The 17,582-nt window shown below is 41.7% G+C and overlaps 1 protein-coding gene and 1 pseudogene across 6 annotated transcripts in view; one reads left to right on the top strand and one right to left on the bottom strand.

Moving 5' to 3' along the window:
• The window catches only part of DGKB (diacylglycerol kinase beta), an 889,407-nt gene that overhangs the window by 562,400 nt on the left and 309,425 nt on the right, over positions 1–17,582 (top strand). The window lies entirely within an intron of this gene.
• LOC141264111 (polypyrimidine tract-binding protein 3 pseudogene) lies at positions 9,903–10,903 on the bottom strand (annotated as a pseudogene).

Here is a 17,582-nt window from a genome sequence, read left to right on the forward strand (position 1 = left end):
CTTATAATTAGGCCAATGAACTACAATCTGTGCTGGTACATATTGGTACCACTCAGATGGGTTGGGGCACCAAACAAAAACTTAGCTCCAAGTAAGTCCCAAAGTCTGGCTGTCCTGCCACTTTAACAGACATATATTTTCTGGCAATCTAAGAGTGGATGATACAGCGGTTATTTCAAAAGCAGCAGGAGCTGCAGCAGCTTTTTGGGACTCAGCATTGGAAACAGGAGAAGTAACAAGATTGTGAAATATTTGTGAACCAGCTCATCCTAGATGAGGCTTCTAAGATTCCTGGTCACAGAAACACCACTCCTGCCCGATGTGGTAAAAGATTAATCAAAGATGAAGCGTTTTCCAGCCATTTTCTGGATTAAAAATTTAGAAAACTTTATTTCAAAGGTAATAAAATCAATAATCCCAGGACATCCAAAGAATATGTAATTTTACCTACGCATTTCAGACTAAATCTAAGTCCTTATACATGAATAGAGACTTAAATTTAATATGAAATGTGTAGGAAAATTTATTATTCTTTGGAAGTACCGTAATTGGCAATTTTTTACATTTGGAATAAAGTTTTCTATACTTTTAACCCCTTTACCCCTGAAGGTGGTTTGCACGTTAATGACCGGGCCAATTTTTAAAATTCTGACCAGAGTCAATTTATGAGGTAATAACTCTGGAACGCTTCAATGGATCCCACTGATTCTGAGACTGTTTTTTGGAACATATTGTACTTCATGATAGTGGTAAAATTTATTCGATATGACTTGCATTTATTTGTGAAAAAATTGGAAATTTGGCTACAATTTTGAAAATTTCGCAATTTTCAAACTTTGAATTTTCATGGCCTTAAATCAGAGAGATATGTCACACAAAATAGTTAATAAATAACATTTCCCACATATCTACTTTATATCGGCACAATTTTGGAACCAAAATGTTTTTTGCTAGGAAGTTATAAGGGTTAAAAGTTGACCAGCTATTTCTCTTCAGGTGCTTCACAGAAATTTTTGGAATGTGGAAGAAAAAAATGAACATTTATTTTTTTTCACAAAAATGTTATTTTAGACCCAATTTTTTTTATTTTCGCAATGGTAACAGGAAAAAATGGACCCCAAAATTTGTGCAATTTCTCCTGAGTATGCAGATACCCCATATGTGGGGAAAAACCTTGGTTTGGGCACATGGCAGGGCTCAGAAGGGAAGGAGCGCCATTTGACTTTTTGAATGTAAAATTTGCTTGAATAATTAGAGAACGCCATGTTGCATTTGGAGAGCCCCTGATGTGCCTAAACAGTGGAAAGCCCCCACAAGTGACACCATTTTGGAAACTATACCCCTCAGGGAACTTATCTAGATGTGTGATGAACACCTTGAACCCCCTGGTGCTTCACAGAAGTTTATAACATTGAGCCTTAAAAATAAAATGTTCACATTTTTCCCACAAAAATGTTTTTCAGCCCCAAATTTTGCATTTTCATAAAGGTAACAGGAGAAATTGCACCATGCAACTTGTTGTGCATTTTCTCCTGAGTAAGCCGATACCCCATATGTTGGAGAAAACCACTGTTTGGGCGCACGGCAGGGTTCGGAAGGGAAGGAGCGCCATTTGACTTTTTGAATGTATAATTTGCTTGAATAATTAGTGTACGCCATATTGCGATTGGAGAGCCCCTGATGTGCCTAAACAGTGGAAACCCCCCACAAGTGACACCCTTTTGGAAACTAGACCCCTCAGGGAACTTATCTAGATGTGTGGTGAGCACCCTGAACCCCCAAGTGCTTCACAGAAGTTTATAATATGGGGCTGTGAAAATAAAAAAAATCAAACTTTTTCTACAAAAATGATATTTTAACCCAAATTTTTTTATTTTCACAAGGGTAAGAGGAGGAAATAAACCCTAAAAACTGTTGTGTAATTTCTCCTGAGTACGCTGATACCCCATATGTGGGGAAAATACACTGTTTGAGCGTACAGCAGGGTTCAGAAGGGAAGGAGCACTGTGTGACTTTTTGAACGCAAAATTGGCTGGAATCGAGAGCGGACGCCATGTCGGATTTGGGGAGCTCCTGATGTGCCTACATAGTGCAAACCCCCCACAAGTGGCCCCATTTTTTAAATTAGACCCCTCAAGAATTTTATCAGGGGTTATAGTGAACATTTTAAATACAGAGGTACAACACAGGATTTGATAACATTAGGTCATCATATTGAATAAGTTGTCATTAGTCTTGAGCGCAAGTGCTCGCTACTTGAGTTTGCATCGGGTACTCGGGTATGCACCATGTATTGCGGGTGCTCGAGTGACATGCGCTCAACACTATTCGCCATATCATCATCATTTTTTTTCTTTACTTTTGAAAAAATCTCAACCCCAACATAACCCTAACCCTAGCACACCCCTAACTCTAACCCTAGCATAACCCTAACCCTAGCACAATCCTAACCCTAGCACAACCCTAACCCTAACCCTAGCACAACCCTAACCCTAGCACAACCCTGTGAAAAATATTGTAGATATAATCCCATTCTTCCTGTTTGGCAGGGGATTATAAAGGTCTACAGTGTATAGCTGTAACCAGATACTGCTTCAGCTAAGAAGAAGGGAGGGGCAGAGAGACAATGAGTGATAATTATCTCACAGCAGCTAGCTGTGGAGCTGCTACAGGAAGACCCCCTGTGGACTCAAGCCATGCGGCATTCCCTTTGTGTCAGACAATTATAATTCAATATCGAGTTATGGAAATACGATACATCCCAGCGATACACCAAAAAGATTTTTGAAATCACACAAACATGAGGAATGTCACCCTGACTTCCAGCACAGGCTAAGGATAGAGAGATACATGGCACAGCCTTTCGGAAACCCCTAGGGCCACTGTGTTTGGTCTCCACGTGTAGCTGGGGCCCGGCGGGATCCGATAACACCAGAACCGGCTCCCTAGGACCATCCATTAAGGAAATATAGACCATTTTAGTTTTGGAGCTTATAGCTGAGAGAGGCCAGGGGTGGAGATTTAGGTCCAGCCCAGGGAGCAGAAGGGGGGAGTGACCCAAAGAGGTTAAGAGCTCCAGCAGCTCTGGCCCATGGTCTTTTTCTCTGGGAGGAAACGACGATACATTGTGTGAGGGAAGGCACTGAAAAGAGAGAGGGACCCACAAGCCTCCCATGTGGCAGTCCCTCCCCCACAAGCCAGGCCTTCCATCTGACTGGTAACTGACTCTTAATATCTGCTTATGTCTTTTGTACCACTACTATTGTGTTTGCATCTCTGACCATTATGTATGTATAACCCTTATGTATATAGTGTATTATCTAGTGTGCCCTTAAGGCGATTAAATATATAATTTAACCTTGGGCTCCTCTTTTATCTCGATCCACAAATCTTCATGTCCATTGTTTGGTCCAATGAACATGCTACTGGGGCTGGTTTCTGGCCCGATATCATTCCCGTTATATCTGATAGAAACTGGTGGCAGCTCTACCAGGTTGACAAGATTCTGCTTCACTGGGGCTAGTGAAGGGGCCTCTCAGCCTGTCAGGGGTGTGAGCGAGTGTGGTGCCATGTCAGTGAGTGAGTGAACCACCTCTTCTCACTCCCGGTGCCTTCCTGTACACGTGTGGACAGGGTGTGTCTGTGTAGAACTGACCTTATGCGTCCCCGAGGGGTGCAAAGGGGAGATCCGTATATCACATGTTCCGCCTGACGTCACTGTGACATCAGGCGGGTGGCGAGCTGTGGATCCTTCACAAGTGGTGGCAGCGGTGGGATTCTGCTGGATCTCTCTGGTGCCATTCATCACAAACCCTAACCCTAGCACGACCCTAACCCTAGCACGACCCTAACCCTAGCACGGCCCTAACCCTAGCACAACCCTAACCCTAGCATAACCCTAGCATAACCTTAACCCTAGCACAACCCTAACCCTAGCACAACCCTAACCCTAAACATAGCACAACCCTAACCCTAGCATAACCCTAACCCTAGCACAACCCTAACCCTAGCATAATCTTAACCTAGCAGAACGCTAACCCTAACACAACCCTAACCTAGCACAACCCTAACCCCAACACAACCCTAAACCTAACACAACCCTAACCGTAGAGTTTATTTTTTACGCCGTTCCTCGTGCGGTATAAGTGATTAGACGACTTTATTCTTCGGGTCGGTGCGATTACAGCGATGCCAGATTCATATCGGGTTTTTATGTTTGGCAGCTGTCATACACTAAAAGACTCTTTTTTTTGCAAAGACTAGTTTTTGCAATCATTTTTCCACATTTCGGCCGACAGAGTCGAGTAAGGGCTTGTTTTTTGCGGGACAAGTTGACGTTTTTATTGGTACCATTTTCGGGCACGTGACATTTTTTGATCGCTTTCTATTCTGATTTTTTTATGCCATTCCGCTTGTGGTAAAATTGATAAGGTAGCTTTATTCTTTGGATCAGTATGTTTACATTTATATCTTTTTTTTATGTTTTGGCACTTTTACACAATAAAAATTATTTTATAGAAAAAATATTTTTTTTGTATTGCTTTATTCTGAGAGCTATAACTTTAATATTTTTCTGCTGATAGAGCTGTATGGCAGCTTGTTTTTTGCGGGACAAGATGATGTTTTCACTGATGCCACTTTTATTTGTATTTTATCTTTTTGATCGCGTTTTATTCCATTTTTTGCTTGCGGGTAAGATGATAAAGCATCTTTTTTTTCTTCATTTTTTATTTATTTTTTACCATGCTCACTAAAGGGGTTAACTAGTGGGACAGTGTTAAAGGTCAGGTAGTTTCGGACGCGGCAATACCAAATATATGTACTTTTATTGGTTTGTTTGTTTTTTCAGAATAATATTTATTTATGGGTACAGTATATTTTTATTTTTTTGGATTATATTTTTCATTTTTTTTATATTTTTCCTAATTTTTTTTTCACTCTCTAACACTTTTTTTTACTTTTACACTATGTTCCACTATAGGACTTTCATTTTTTGCAGGCTGATCATTTGCACAGCATAGAGATGCAGCAGCATCTCTATGCTATGCTGCGTGTCAGCCCTGCACAGGCAGAAGTTACGCAATGCGCATGATCAAAATAACTTTCTGCTGCCTGGTGACTCGGACGACATTGGGTCACTATGGCAACTACCGGGACCCAGCACAAACAGTGCAGGACGCCGGAGAGGAGGTAAGTAAGCTGCTCCCGGAATGCAGCGATCGACTTTGATTGCAGCATTTCGGAGGTTAATGTGCTAGGAGCGGTGTGGTCCTGGCACATAGCACCGGGTGTCAGATGTGAGAATCAGCTAACACCCGGTGGCGATCGCCCTGCACCACTTGTCCAATAGGCCCAGTTCGGTGAGACGCACTATTACTGAGCACGTGTCACGGGTGTGTCAGAAGTGACAGACAGTCATCCTGCAGTTGGTTGCAGGAGATCTCTACATTCGGCATTACAGACATCTTCTTAGAGGGTGTCTCTAGGACCCAGTGGCTACCTTCCTCTGGCTAATTAACACCCTGCCTGGGTGTATAAATACCTGCTGTGTTTCAGAGGGAGGTGCCGGCGATATTCATTACTACTTGTGAAGGCTTTAGCAAGAGAAATACTTCGTCCTCCCTGCCCTAGCCTTAACCATACGCCAGGGAAAGACAGGGCGAGGCACGCATGCAGTGATTGGTGAAGAGCCAATACAGGGACGTTAGGGGAGACAGGGAGATCAACCTAGGAGGTCTCCACTTCCCCCCTTTCTCTAGAGTCTGGGCTCCCATTCTCTCTTCCCTTTGTGTTGCACTAAGTCTTTCCCACACCTTGTGTGACATTTTCGCCGGCTGAGCACATTTTGAAAAAAAAAAAGACTGACACGGGGTTCCCTCCGATGTGGTGTCAGATCAGGGGACCCAGTTTGTTTCCAAGTTCTGTAAGGCATTCTGTTCTTGACTGGGGGTGCAGCTGTCCTTTTCCTCTGCCTTCCACCCTCAGTTGAATGTTCAGACTGAGCAGGTCAATCAGAATTTGGAGACCTACCTCAGGTGTTTCGTCTCCGAAAATCAGGAGGATTGGGCATCCTACTTACCGCTGACAGAATTTGCCATTAATAATCATTGTCAAGAATCCACCGTTCTTCTGAGAATACGGTTATCACCCACAGTTTGGTACCTTTAGTGGGGGGGGCTTCAGAAGTTCCTGGGGAAGAACGGTTTGCTTCGTCACTCTCCTCAGTATCACAGGGTGTTCTGAGTAATTTAAAGATCATGGGAGACAGGTATAAAAGTATGGCTGACAGAAAATGCTTGCCAGGTTCGGACCTGAATGTGAATGACTTTGTGTGGTTGTCTATCAGGAATATAAGATTGAAAGTTCCTTCTTGGAAACTGGGACCTAGGTTTATTGGTCCCTATAAAATAACCACCATCATTAACCCAGCAGCGTTTCGTCTTGAACTTCCTCAGGCCCTTAAGGTCCACAACGTGTTCCACAGGTCCTTATTCAAAAAGTATGTGGAACTTCTTGAGTCCTCACCTCTACCACGACCCCCAGTAATGGTTGATGGTAATCTGGAGTTCCAGATTTCGAGGATTGTATATTCTCATCTTCAACGTTGTTCTCTACAATACTTGCACTGGAAAAGCTATGGTCCACAAAAGAGGATGTGGGTTTCAGCGTCAGAGGTGAACGCTCCCAGGTTGGTTCGCTCATTCCACACCTCTTACCCTGAGAAACCCGTTCCTGAGTGTCCGGAGGCCACTCGTAGAGCAGGGGGGTACTGTCACGGGTGTGTCAGAAGTGACAGACAGTAGCCCTGCAGTTGGTTGCAGGAGATCTCTACGTTTGGCATTATAGACATCTTCTTAGAAGTGGTCTCCAGGACCCAGTGTCTACCTTCCTCTGGCTAATTAACACCCTGCCTGGGTGTATAAATACCTGCTGTGTTTTGGAGGAAGGTGCCGGCGATATTCATTACTACTTGTGAAGGCTTTAGCAAGAGAAATACTTCGTCCTCTCTGGAGCTTGAGGATGTGTGCGCATTTGTCTGGAGTCGTCTAAAGCTAAGCAATTTCCCCCTGTTTGTGTACCCTTGTTGTCTATAGTGTTTAGTGGAGATCGATTAGTGCTCATCTCTTCCCTAGCCTTAGCCATACGCCAGTGAAAGACATGGCGAGGCACGCATGCGGCGATTGGTGAAGAGCCAATACACGGACGTTAGGGGAGACAGGGTGATGCTAGATCAACCTAGGAAGTCTCCACTTCCCCCCTTTCCCTAGAGTCTGGGCTCCCTTTCCCTCTTCCCTTTGTGTTGCACTAAGTCTTTCCCACGCCTTGTGTGACAGCACATCAGAAAGGGGTTAATCCGGAAATCAGCAGGGAAACCCCTCATCTTTGAAGTAACAAGAGCCACTAAAACGTACAGTTCCAATATGGCGATGCATGGGATGTGTGTGTCTGCTAATAGTTTTGACCATAAATGTTGGATCTCTGTTTTGAGGAGAGGTTGTCCTAATGTGACAACCACTTTAATTGCAATGTTTTCTGGGGAGAAGAATATCAGACCATCATCAATTGTCTACATAGGTTTTATGAAAGTCATCACCACATTGTTCTTGGATATAAATCTGCAATTTTTAGAAATATTTCAGACAGAAATATCAAAAACCTCCACAGCCTTCCAACATATTTTCGATATTATGGGTTAAACTGGGTGATTCACGGTAAAGTAACCACACTAGTGTAAATTTCTGGCACCTATAAAGCTAAAATGATTATATATGCCAATAAGAAAATTACATTTTACAAATGACTTCACTAAATTTTGCATTCAAGATTTATGCTGATAAATAACACTGTGTTTTTTTTAGCAAATTCAATGCGTTTCCGTCTACAGTATGATATTTGATCAAATTTCCATGCCAGTCACACGTTTCAGCCCTCAAAGTGGAGCTTAAATATTTGACAGTGAAGACTGCCTTGTAAAACACACTGATTATTGTGGGGATTATTACAGTGGTCTACATATAACACTTTCAGATGTTAACATATAACACACAGTGATCTACATATCACACCCTCAGCTGTTTATATATCACACCCTCAGTGGTCTACATATGACACTCTTAATGGTCTACATACTACTACCACAGTAGTCTATGTAACAGACACTCAATGGTCAAAATACCACACTCCCAGTGGTCTACAAATCACACCATCAGTGGTCTATGTGCCACACTCTGTGGTCTTCATATCACATTATTGGGGTCTACATACCACACTCTCAATACACTATGTAGTACACTCTCAGTGGTCTACATATACTCTCAGTGGACTGTGTGCCACACCCTTAGTGGTCTTTATATCACACATGCAATGATCAACATAATACATGTTCAGTGGTCTACTTACCATACCCCCAGTTGTCTACATACTACACCCGTAGTGGTCTATGTGCCAAACCCTTAGTGGTCTACATATCACACCCTTAATGGTCTACATACCATACTCTTAGTGGTCTACATACCACACCCTCACTGGTCTATATACTACACCCCTGATGGTCTACATACCACACCCTCAGTAGTCTATATACTACCCCCTTGATGGTCTACATACCACACCCTCAGTGGTCTATATACTACACCCTTGATGGTCTACATACCACACCCTCAGTGGTCTATATACTACCCCCTTGATGGTCTACATACCACACCCTCAGTGGTCTATATACTACACCCTTGATGGTCTACATACCACACCCTCTGTGCTCTCCAGTTGTGCTCAAAAGTTTACATACCCCAGAAGAATTTTTCCTTTCTTGGCCTTGTTTCAGAGAATATGAATGATAACAAAAAAACTTTTTTTCTCCACTCATGGTTATTGGTTGGGTGAAGCCATTTATTGTCAAACTACTGTGTTTTCTCTTTTTAAATCTTAATGACAACCAAAAACATCCAAATGACCCTGATTGTCTCTCTGCACCATAGTCTATTCCTGATCGTCCACCTCCTTGCAGCAAGCAGATGGTCTCTTTCTAGTCTCAGAGCCTCTAGTCCCCTTTAAACCTTGTTCATTTTTAAGTTAGAGGCTCCGTTATCAGTCTCCTTTGCAGATTTTCTCAAAAAAGATGAAAAAAATAATGCATACAGGTCTACTTTACCTGGCTGAATGATGAACACCATGACAGAACCAAACAAACCCCATTGTACTCAATTGAGGCCGTTGGGCGTCTCTTTGGTGTCCATCATCAGATGGATTTAGAGAGGACTTTTCACTAGATTTTTCATTTTAACCCGAGTATCAGTTGCCGCTGCGCCAATGATTTTAGAACAGTTTTTTTTTCTTCTGCTCCTTTCTGTTCCAAAGTTTTGCCTACAGTGGTGAAAATTTTCCCTTCAATCAACTGGTCACATACTACAGAATTTCCCATGTTTTTGATTTGCAAGCATCAGAAGAGAAAAAAACAAACGCCTACAGATAAGTTCTGTGGTAAACACCCAGTTGGTTGAAGGGGAACTTTGAACCATTTTTACCCATGAGCAAAATTTTCGAATGATGGGGCACAGAAGAAAAAGAAAAACTGTTCCAGACTCAGTGGAGCAGCGACAATTGGAGGAGGCACTTAAGTTAAATAAAAAACAATCCAGTGAAAGGTCCTATTTAATACAGATGTGAACCCATCTGTCTGCACAGTGCATCAAAGATCACTTGCTGTCCCCGTGCTTCAGTCATGTCCCATGTCTGATAAATATTAGGTTTAGGCTCCTACCAGGGAAGGTTCGCCTTGTTATGGCTCGTGGGCTCTCATGAATTGGCCAATTTGTGCAATTTTTGCGCATTTTATAAGTCTATTCTGTTTAGCAGTAATGCAGTTCAAATATCATATATTCATTGTTTGCACATCGTAGCACTTACAGAGGATGCTGTATTCTTCTGTTTAACAAAACGGAGCGTCCTGGAATCGCAGTTATGCCAGGTATTGTGATAGCAGAAGTGGTAAGAGCAAGAGGTCCAAGAGCACCTGGTACGCCGGATACTGACAGTTCTGCCTGAGGGAAGCCAATAGTGGGGGCAAATCCAGCAGCTCCTCCATAAGATGAGGAAATTATACCTTGAGCACCAAAAGCAGCTGCCATTGTGGCATCAAGGGATGGCTGTCCATCTCCAGTAGGCAGGTCAAGGCGTGTGAAGTCTCGGCTCTTATCATTGATGTATTTGACATTAAGGCTGGTCAGCTTTGAGGATTCAATACGCAGCGTTCAGCAGGTATTATAAATATTCTGCCCATCTAGAGCCACTTTGGCGTGATGTGCGTTCATTAGATCAGCATATTGAAGCAAAGCTTGAAACTGGTTGTTCTTTGTAAATGTGATGATTTTCAGTACTGTTCCAAACTTGCAAAAGATCTGAGTAACAGGATAAAACAGGTTATCAACAATTATTCTGAGGACAGGACTGTGACCTATTAGCAAACTTTCACCTCCAGTGAGAGTCAGACCACCAGACTGGACAGTGTTCACAGCTTGCAAGGCAGCCGGTGCTCTCGACTGATTCGGTAGGTTGTCAGTCTTCAGTTCTCTGTGGTTTGAATACTGAATATAGACAGGATGACTCCGGAGCTGAGGAGTGACAGGGGTGTAGTAATTCATTATTGTAATAGCTGCTTCTTCAGAAGATATTCCAAAGAATGCCTAACTTTTACTTTTCAATATCAAAAGATTAGGAACTTTCCCAAAAGGTACACCTAATAATGAGATGATGTCCCCTTCTGTAACATCATTTGGAATCTTGTGAATGTGTAGAACACGTGAAGGGGAACAGGGAGAGCGATCTCCTTTATATTTGTTCCTATCGTTCCCATTAGCTGTATCTGGAGAGGAATGGCTCATGGTAAAAGGCCTGTTTGCGATACCAGAAAGGAGAAACTTGTCAGACGCCCGCCATCCAAGGACATCCGGAGGACAAGGAAAAGAAATTTGTAGATAGATAAATACTTAATACACCATATAATGTGTACATTTCCTTAGTTTTTTTCCCCTACGGTCTTATTGTGGATGTAATGCAGCTGCTTGTCTGACTTCTCGGTCCACATGTGCAGGGTGCTATAGGCCGTGCACAGTACACAGGATTATTCATGAAGCATGACAGAGGCCAATTACTATTAATGGCGCTCTGTTGTCAGGGAACGGGTGGGTTCTGGTGCTCACTTCCTGCTGTGTTTTGGAAAATACAATCAATGCCTCTTGATAATTAAGTACTTTGAGGGTCTGTCGTCTAAATGCCACATTAAGCAGGAAAGTGAGAACCTTCCTCTGAAGATTCAGGTTGATATTTCCATTTGTATATATTAAAGTAGATATAGAAACACCATGATACACACCTGATTATTTAAATGAAGATATCCCCCCCCCAAGAATATAAATGACTGTATAAATATATCCTGCTTATACATACAGCATAATCCAATGTTAGATTTATCTTATTATCCATCTGTCTATCTCTCTGTCTTTCTCTCTATCTTATTATGGACTCACCTTGTGAGGTAGTTTCTCCAAGCCATGGGTGTGGGTGAGCAGCGCACCGGTGGCTATGGTGCAGCTGAGTGGATCTTGCTGAATGCCAAATGGCATGTCGATCACTAAGGACCAAGTGCGCAGGATGGCAGACAGACAAGAGCAACAGGAAGAACTAGATGAAGCAGAGCCAGGTGTGTGGATATGCACAAGAACAGTAGATGTATAGGCAGTCTGGTAACTTGCTTGCAGAGATACTGTTACACACACAGGAATAGTAGTTATATAGGCAATCTGAGAACTTGTGGATGAGATACAGCTATTTACAGGAGCAGACTAAAGGAGAGTACAGACAGTATAAAAAAGCCATACATTAATAATAATCAGGTACCTTGCTTGCAGAGATTAAAGTGTGAACAGCACCAGTATGAGCAGAAAGTATCTATCTATTTATCCATCTATCTGTCTGTCTTCTATTTTTCTGTTACAGGTCCAGGTGGTGGAACCTCTGTGCTTTGGTGCAAGGAGGGACCAGAGGTGCTTAACTAAGTGCCTACTCGGACCGACCCAGGTCACACGGCGGCTTAGTCGACTCCGTGAACCAGGGAGGGACCGGGCAGGTGAACCAGGTGCCAATCTGGGACCGACCTTGTGTGAGAGCAAGTGACTCCCACGGGTCAGCTGACAGGAGCTGATCGGTACAGCGGATGAGCACGGCAAGAAGGCAGTTGGGTGGTCCGGGTAGATAAGCAGGCAGGTATGGCTGATAGCCAGACAGGTGCTCCAGGTAGGCAAGCAGGCGGGTATGGCGGATAGCCAGACAGGTGCTCTGGGTAGGTAAGCTGGTGGGCACGGCAGGTAACTGGCTGGTGCTCCAGGTAAGCAGGCTGGTGGGCACGGCAGGTTACTGGCAGGTGCTCTGGGTAGACAGGCTGGCGGGCACGGCAAGTAACTGGCAGGTGCTCAAGGTGGGCGGGTTGGTGGGCACGGCAGGTTACTGATAGACAGACTGGCGGGCAGGACTGTTAGACAGACTGGCGGGCTGGACTGTTAGACAGACTGGCGGGCTGGCCTGTTAGACAGACTGGCAGGCAGGACTGACAGGCAGCAGGACCTTAAGGCTGAGGAAAGTGTTAGCACACAAAACAACAACTTTGCACAGGCACCTCCATTTTGGAGAAGGTGCCTTATAAAGGGGAAGTCCTCCGGCCATTGGCCGGGGACTCTTTAGGACAGTGCGCGCGGCCCCTTTAAGAGGGAGGAAGCACGCACGCCCTAAACACAGTGCCCGGGAAGCTGCGCGCGGTGCGTGCCACAGCAGCAGCAGGAGCAGGAGGGGAGCAAGAAGACGCCGGACCGGGACTGCGGCGGTGAAGGGAACGGCGTCTCTGCCCGGCAGGAGGCAGATACACGAATGCTACACTTTCTATCTATCTATCTATTTATCTTTGTTTCTTTGATTTTTTCTGTATTTTTTTTATTTTGTGGGGGTAGGGGTGGAGCCCATTTGTAAAAAAAAATGCAAAATGATATAACCTCTTCAACCTCTTGTTGACAGTTCCAGTTTTTATTTTTGCACTTTTGTTTTTTCCTTCCGCTCTTCCCAAAACCTTAATAGGGTTGTCCCATTTATTTTAATCAATAGATCATGTAATAATAATAAATTCTACAATTGGATGTGTTTAAAAAAATGTTCCTTTGATTTATCTATCTATTATCTAACATCTATTTTTTATCTCACTATCATCAACTAATGTCTATTATTCTATTATCTATAATCTATCCAATATCTATCTATTATCTATCTATTATCTATCTATCTATTATCTATCTATTATCTATCATCAATCTATCTATCTCTCTATCATCTATCTATTATCTATCTATCATCTATCCATTATCTATCTATTATCTATTATCTATCCAATATCTACAGTATCTATTATCTACAGTATCTATTATCTATCTATCATCTATCTATTATCTATCTATCTATCTATCATCTATCTATTATCTATCTATCTATCATCTATCTATTATCTATCATCTATCATCTATCTATTATCTATCTATCTATCTATCTATCATCTATTATCTATCTATCTATCTATCTATCTATCTTATCTATCTATTTGTTTATTCATCCATTCAGCAACTCATCTATCTGTGATAGGGAAAAACAAATGTGAACTTTTCTGTATAATTGGAGCTTAGACCAATTCTTTTTGAAAAGAAGATCATTTATGAAAGCAACAAACTGCCCTACTGATAAGTTACATTAATTTGCTTCCAAAGCTTTTCCTTGTACTTTATAAGAAGGTGATAATTAGGTTTGCAGATTAGAATATAATCAGACGGCGCTTGTGTGCCTGCTTGTTAAAATATATTTTTCTTCTTTAGATAAGTTTAAATTAATTAACCCACGATTTTAGAAAAAAAAGTAAAAAAAAAAATTTCTTGTCAATTTTTTTTTTTTGCAAAACAACCTATTGTCTCGAAATAATTTTGAAGGTTAAATTAAAAATAAAATAACTTACAGCAACTGTAGATGAATTTACGCAGTAGCAGCAGGTTTTTCTAGAACACCTACAAACAGTTCTCATTCATATCCTGATTTAATTTACTTCCCTGTCATTACGCGTTCTCTATTTAATCTCCTATAAATCACACATAAATATCCCATGCATATTACTTAACACCCGGGATTTGCAATCTTTCTGAAAGATGCGTGACGAAAAGAGAAAAAAAAAAAGTATTTTAATGAAGTGTGCAAACAACCTACGAGCCACTTATACCTTATATTATGCACCAAAAAGTTCTGATAAAAGTAGCAGTTTTTGTGTCTATGCTGTTATATGAAAGTTGTCCTTTAAAAGACATAGGAAAATCTTTTGGCTTTAAAATCTAAAATAAATTATAAAATAAAACTGAAAAATAAAAAAAAACACAAACAACCTACTAGCTGCTTCTACAATATTATACACCGAAAAGTCCTAATAAAAAGTAAAATGTTTTTGGCTAATTTTTTTATAGAGGAATTAACCTTTAAAAGACAAAGGAAAAACCTTTTGGCTTGAAATTTTAAAATAAATTATAAAACAAAATTGAAAATTAAAAAATGTTTGTTATTGGTTCTTATTCTGTAAGGTTTGAGAATGTGTAATTATTAGTGTTGAGCGAGCACTAAAATGCTCGGGTGCTCGAAGCTCGGGCTGAGCTCGCCGTGATACTCGGGTGCTCGACACGAGCAACGAGCCCAATGTTAGTCTATGGGAGACCCGAGCATTTTTGCGGTGGCACCCCCGGCAGTCTGTAGAAAGCCTAAAAAGGGCCCAAAATGATAGTGACAGCGCTCAAATGACATGGGGACAGCATGAGGATCGCCCCAGGAAGCATTTCTGACCCCCAGGTCACTGCTGTCAACAACGTGGTCAGAGGTATTAAGCCACTTTTACGGGCTCACAATAAAACGTTCAAAAACGAAACTGAAACTGCTTTCCTGTGAAATATGTTAAGGAACTTCCTTTCCAGGGTAAAGACTTGTGTATAAGGTAAAATAAATAACAAAAAACAAAAATACTCCTCCACACCTTGGGCTATGTTAACAAGTAGCATTTTTTATGCGTTTTTGCACTTTTGTATTGCTTTCAACCGTGACAAATGCATTCACCGGGAAATGTCATTTTAACATTTTACAACCTTATTTGGCCATGTGCTGTGTGATACATGCATACAGTGCTGAAAAGACATGGGAACAGCATGGGGAAGACCCCTGGAAGCATCTCTGATTCCCAGGTCGCTGACTAAAAGTGTGCCCATCATAAGTGATCCTTGCCGCATCAGAAGATGCAGACTTGCAACTATCCCCGTGCAAGTCCTTGTCTATCTGGGATGGATATTAGTCCTCAGAAGGACTGTTTGTTTGATTTTGCAGGCTTTAGAGACCCTACACTACCTATTTCGCAGTATAAATGTCTCCCTAGCCCAGCAGCACTCTCCCTACACTGTCTGATCCGGAGCGACTGTGTCCAAGATGGCGGCGTCCAGTTTTAAATACTTGAGGTGACGCTGTGCGGCCAGCCAATCACTGTAATGCCCACAACCAACATGGCTGCGGCATTACAGTGACTGGCTGGTAATCCCTGCATGTTCATTGGCTCTGTAAAGAGCGCCAAACATGCAGGGCGGAGACCCGAGCTCCCGCCCCAGTATCCCGAAAATGCTCGGTGCTCGCCGAACATCCCGAGTAGTGAGATGCTCGGGCGAGTACCGAGCAGTGTCGAGCATGCTCGCTCAACACTAGTAATTATTTGTTCTTTTTTTTATATCTGTTTAAAGGTATACCGGGGAAACATTACAATTGTCACCACAAGGGTTGACCCTTGAAATTTGCCAATTCTCAATTCCTTGTCTTTTCTCCGGGTTTTTAGAATAACCAGGTAGATATATATGTATACATTATAGGAAAGTAGATAACTGTCCTATTGGTCTTATTAGTTTTCACTCAGGATTTTTAAAAACATATAGATTAAAAGTAGATTTGAGTTTGATATGAGTTTGACTAAACAATAGGGATGAGCGGATTCGTAGAAGTTCGAGTTCTAGTACTCGACCTGAACTTTATTCCAAAGTTTTGTTCAGTTACCAGAACTGTACCCAAACTTGAACCAGAACCCGAACCGCTTTGAAAACACTGGTGACCTAAACTTTTGAGCTGAAAAATTCTCTTTCTCTCTGCAATGCACTTCCCTCAGAACTGCGAGCATTGTAACGGAAGTCCGTGTTCAGGTTCACTCATCTCTGCTAAACAATTTTAAATTATTAGTTTAATTTAAAGATTTAACATTGAGATCAATTATACAAAAAATTGGAAAAAATGTAAAATACAATAAGCATGTCACCCATAATGGCACAGAGGGTACATTACCTCTTTAGTAGTAGAGTTCCCAAAATAGTGACCATTTTGGTCAAAAACATAAATTTGTAGCCATTGTTATTTTCCATTTTCCATCATGGTAGTAGAAGGGAGAGTATTTTTTCTTGCAAGGTTCTAAAATGTCCCAAGATCTAAAATGTCTGCAAATGGTGATCAGTCTATTTCCACATCTCAACCCAATTTTTTAATATTCAAGGTCCACTAGAAAATATTTATATCCCTGTTTCTAAAAAAAAACCTAACGTGTATTAAACAATACAAGATTGAGAAAAAAAATCCCAGAAAGTACCACATTTATAGCATGTTGCAATGTTAAAAATACTCCTCCCCAGTTCCCACCACAAAAGTAAAATAAAAAAGAAGAATGCTCAGTAAAGGTGTAAAAAGTTTTTGAAGAATTCAGTATGTAAACTGGAAATCAGATTGTTATAGATCTTCAGGTAAGCTCTGAATGATGCGTTTTCTCACATAAAAAAATGCAAAAAACAGCAGGTGTGAATCCGCCCAAACAAATGAGTCAAACGTTGTGTTAATGAGGCCAACAAAAACAATTTTTTTCAATGAACTGTCACAATTAAATATGAATGTGCTATGTGGAAATACTATCCCAGAAGGTTGTCTCTAACGATGAGAGAATTGACTCGCAGAACTCCGGTCTATCGGCCAAGTCAGTAGTGTCTGGTCGCAGGGTGGCAGGCCTGCAAATCTCTTCACCTTCCGACATTCCTGACTCTTTTTTTGATTTGTCATGTGTGCGTTATGCCGCAATGTTGGCATTGCGCCGGATAACTTAAAGAAGAGCCAAGAAGGCAAGGCAGTAAAGAAATGCAAGAGCGCAATAGGGTCTTATCCATGTTAAAAGGTTGATAATTACAGGTAGAACTGCTCATCTTATGAGCGTTTGTGAGACACAACACTGATAGAGCCTGAAAAACAGATGTAGCATCTTCCATGAAACAGTAGATTTAAGTAGCAGGATTGGAAGTGTTTCAGCGCTCTCTGGAATACGACACAAATATTGGTATGATAAAATTGTTGGTTTATTGTCAACGCGTTTCAGAGTCCACTGACTCCTTCTCCAGGACAACCATACATTGGAGTCATAAACAAATTGTAGAAAGGAGGAGTTGAACCGACATATC

Source organism: Phyllobates terribilis, unplaced genomic scaffold, assembly GCF_046119375.1.
Source record: "Phyllobates terribilis strain yellow unplaced genomic scaffold, ASM4611937v1 Scaffold_4__5_contigs__length_816908805, whole genome shotgun sequence".
In the NCBI taxonomy this organism is placed as follows: Eukaryota; Metazoa; Chordata; class Amphibia; order Anura; family Dendrobatidae; genus Phyllobates; species Phyllobates terribilis.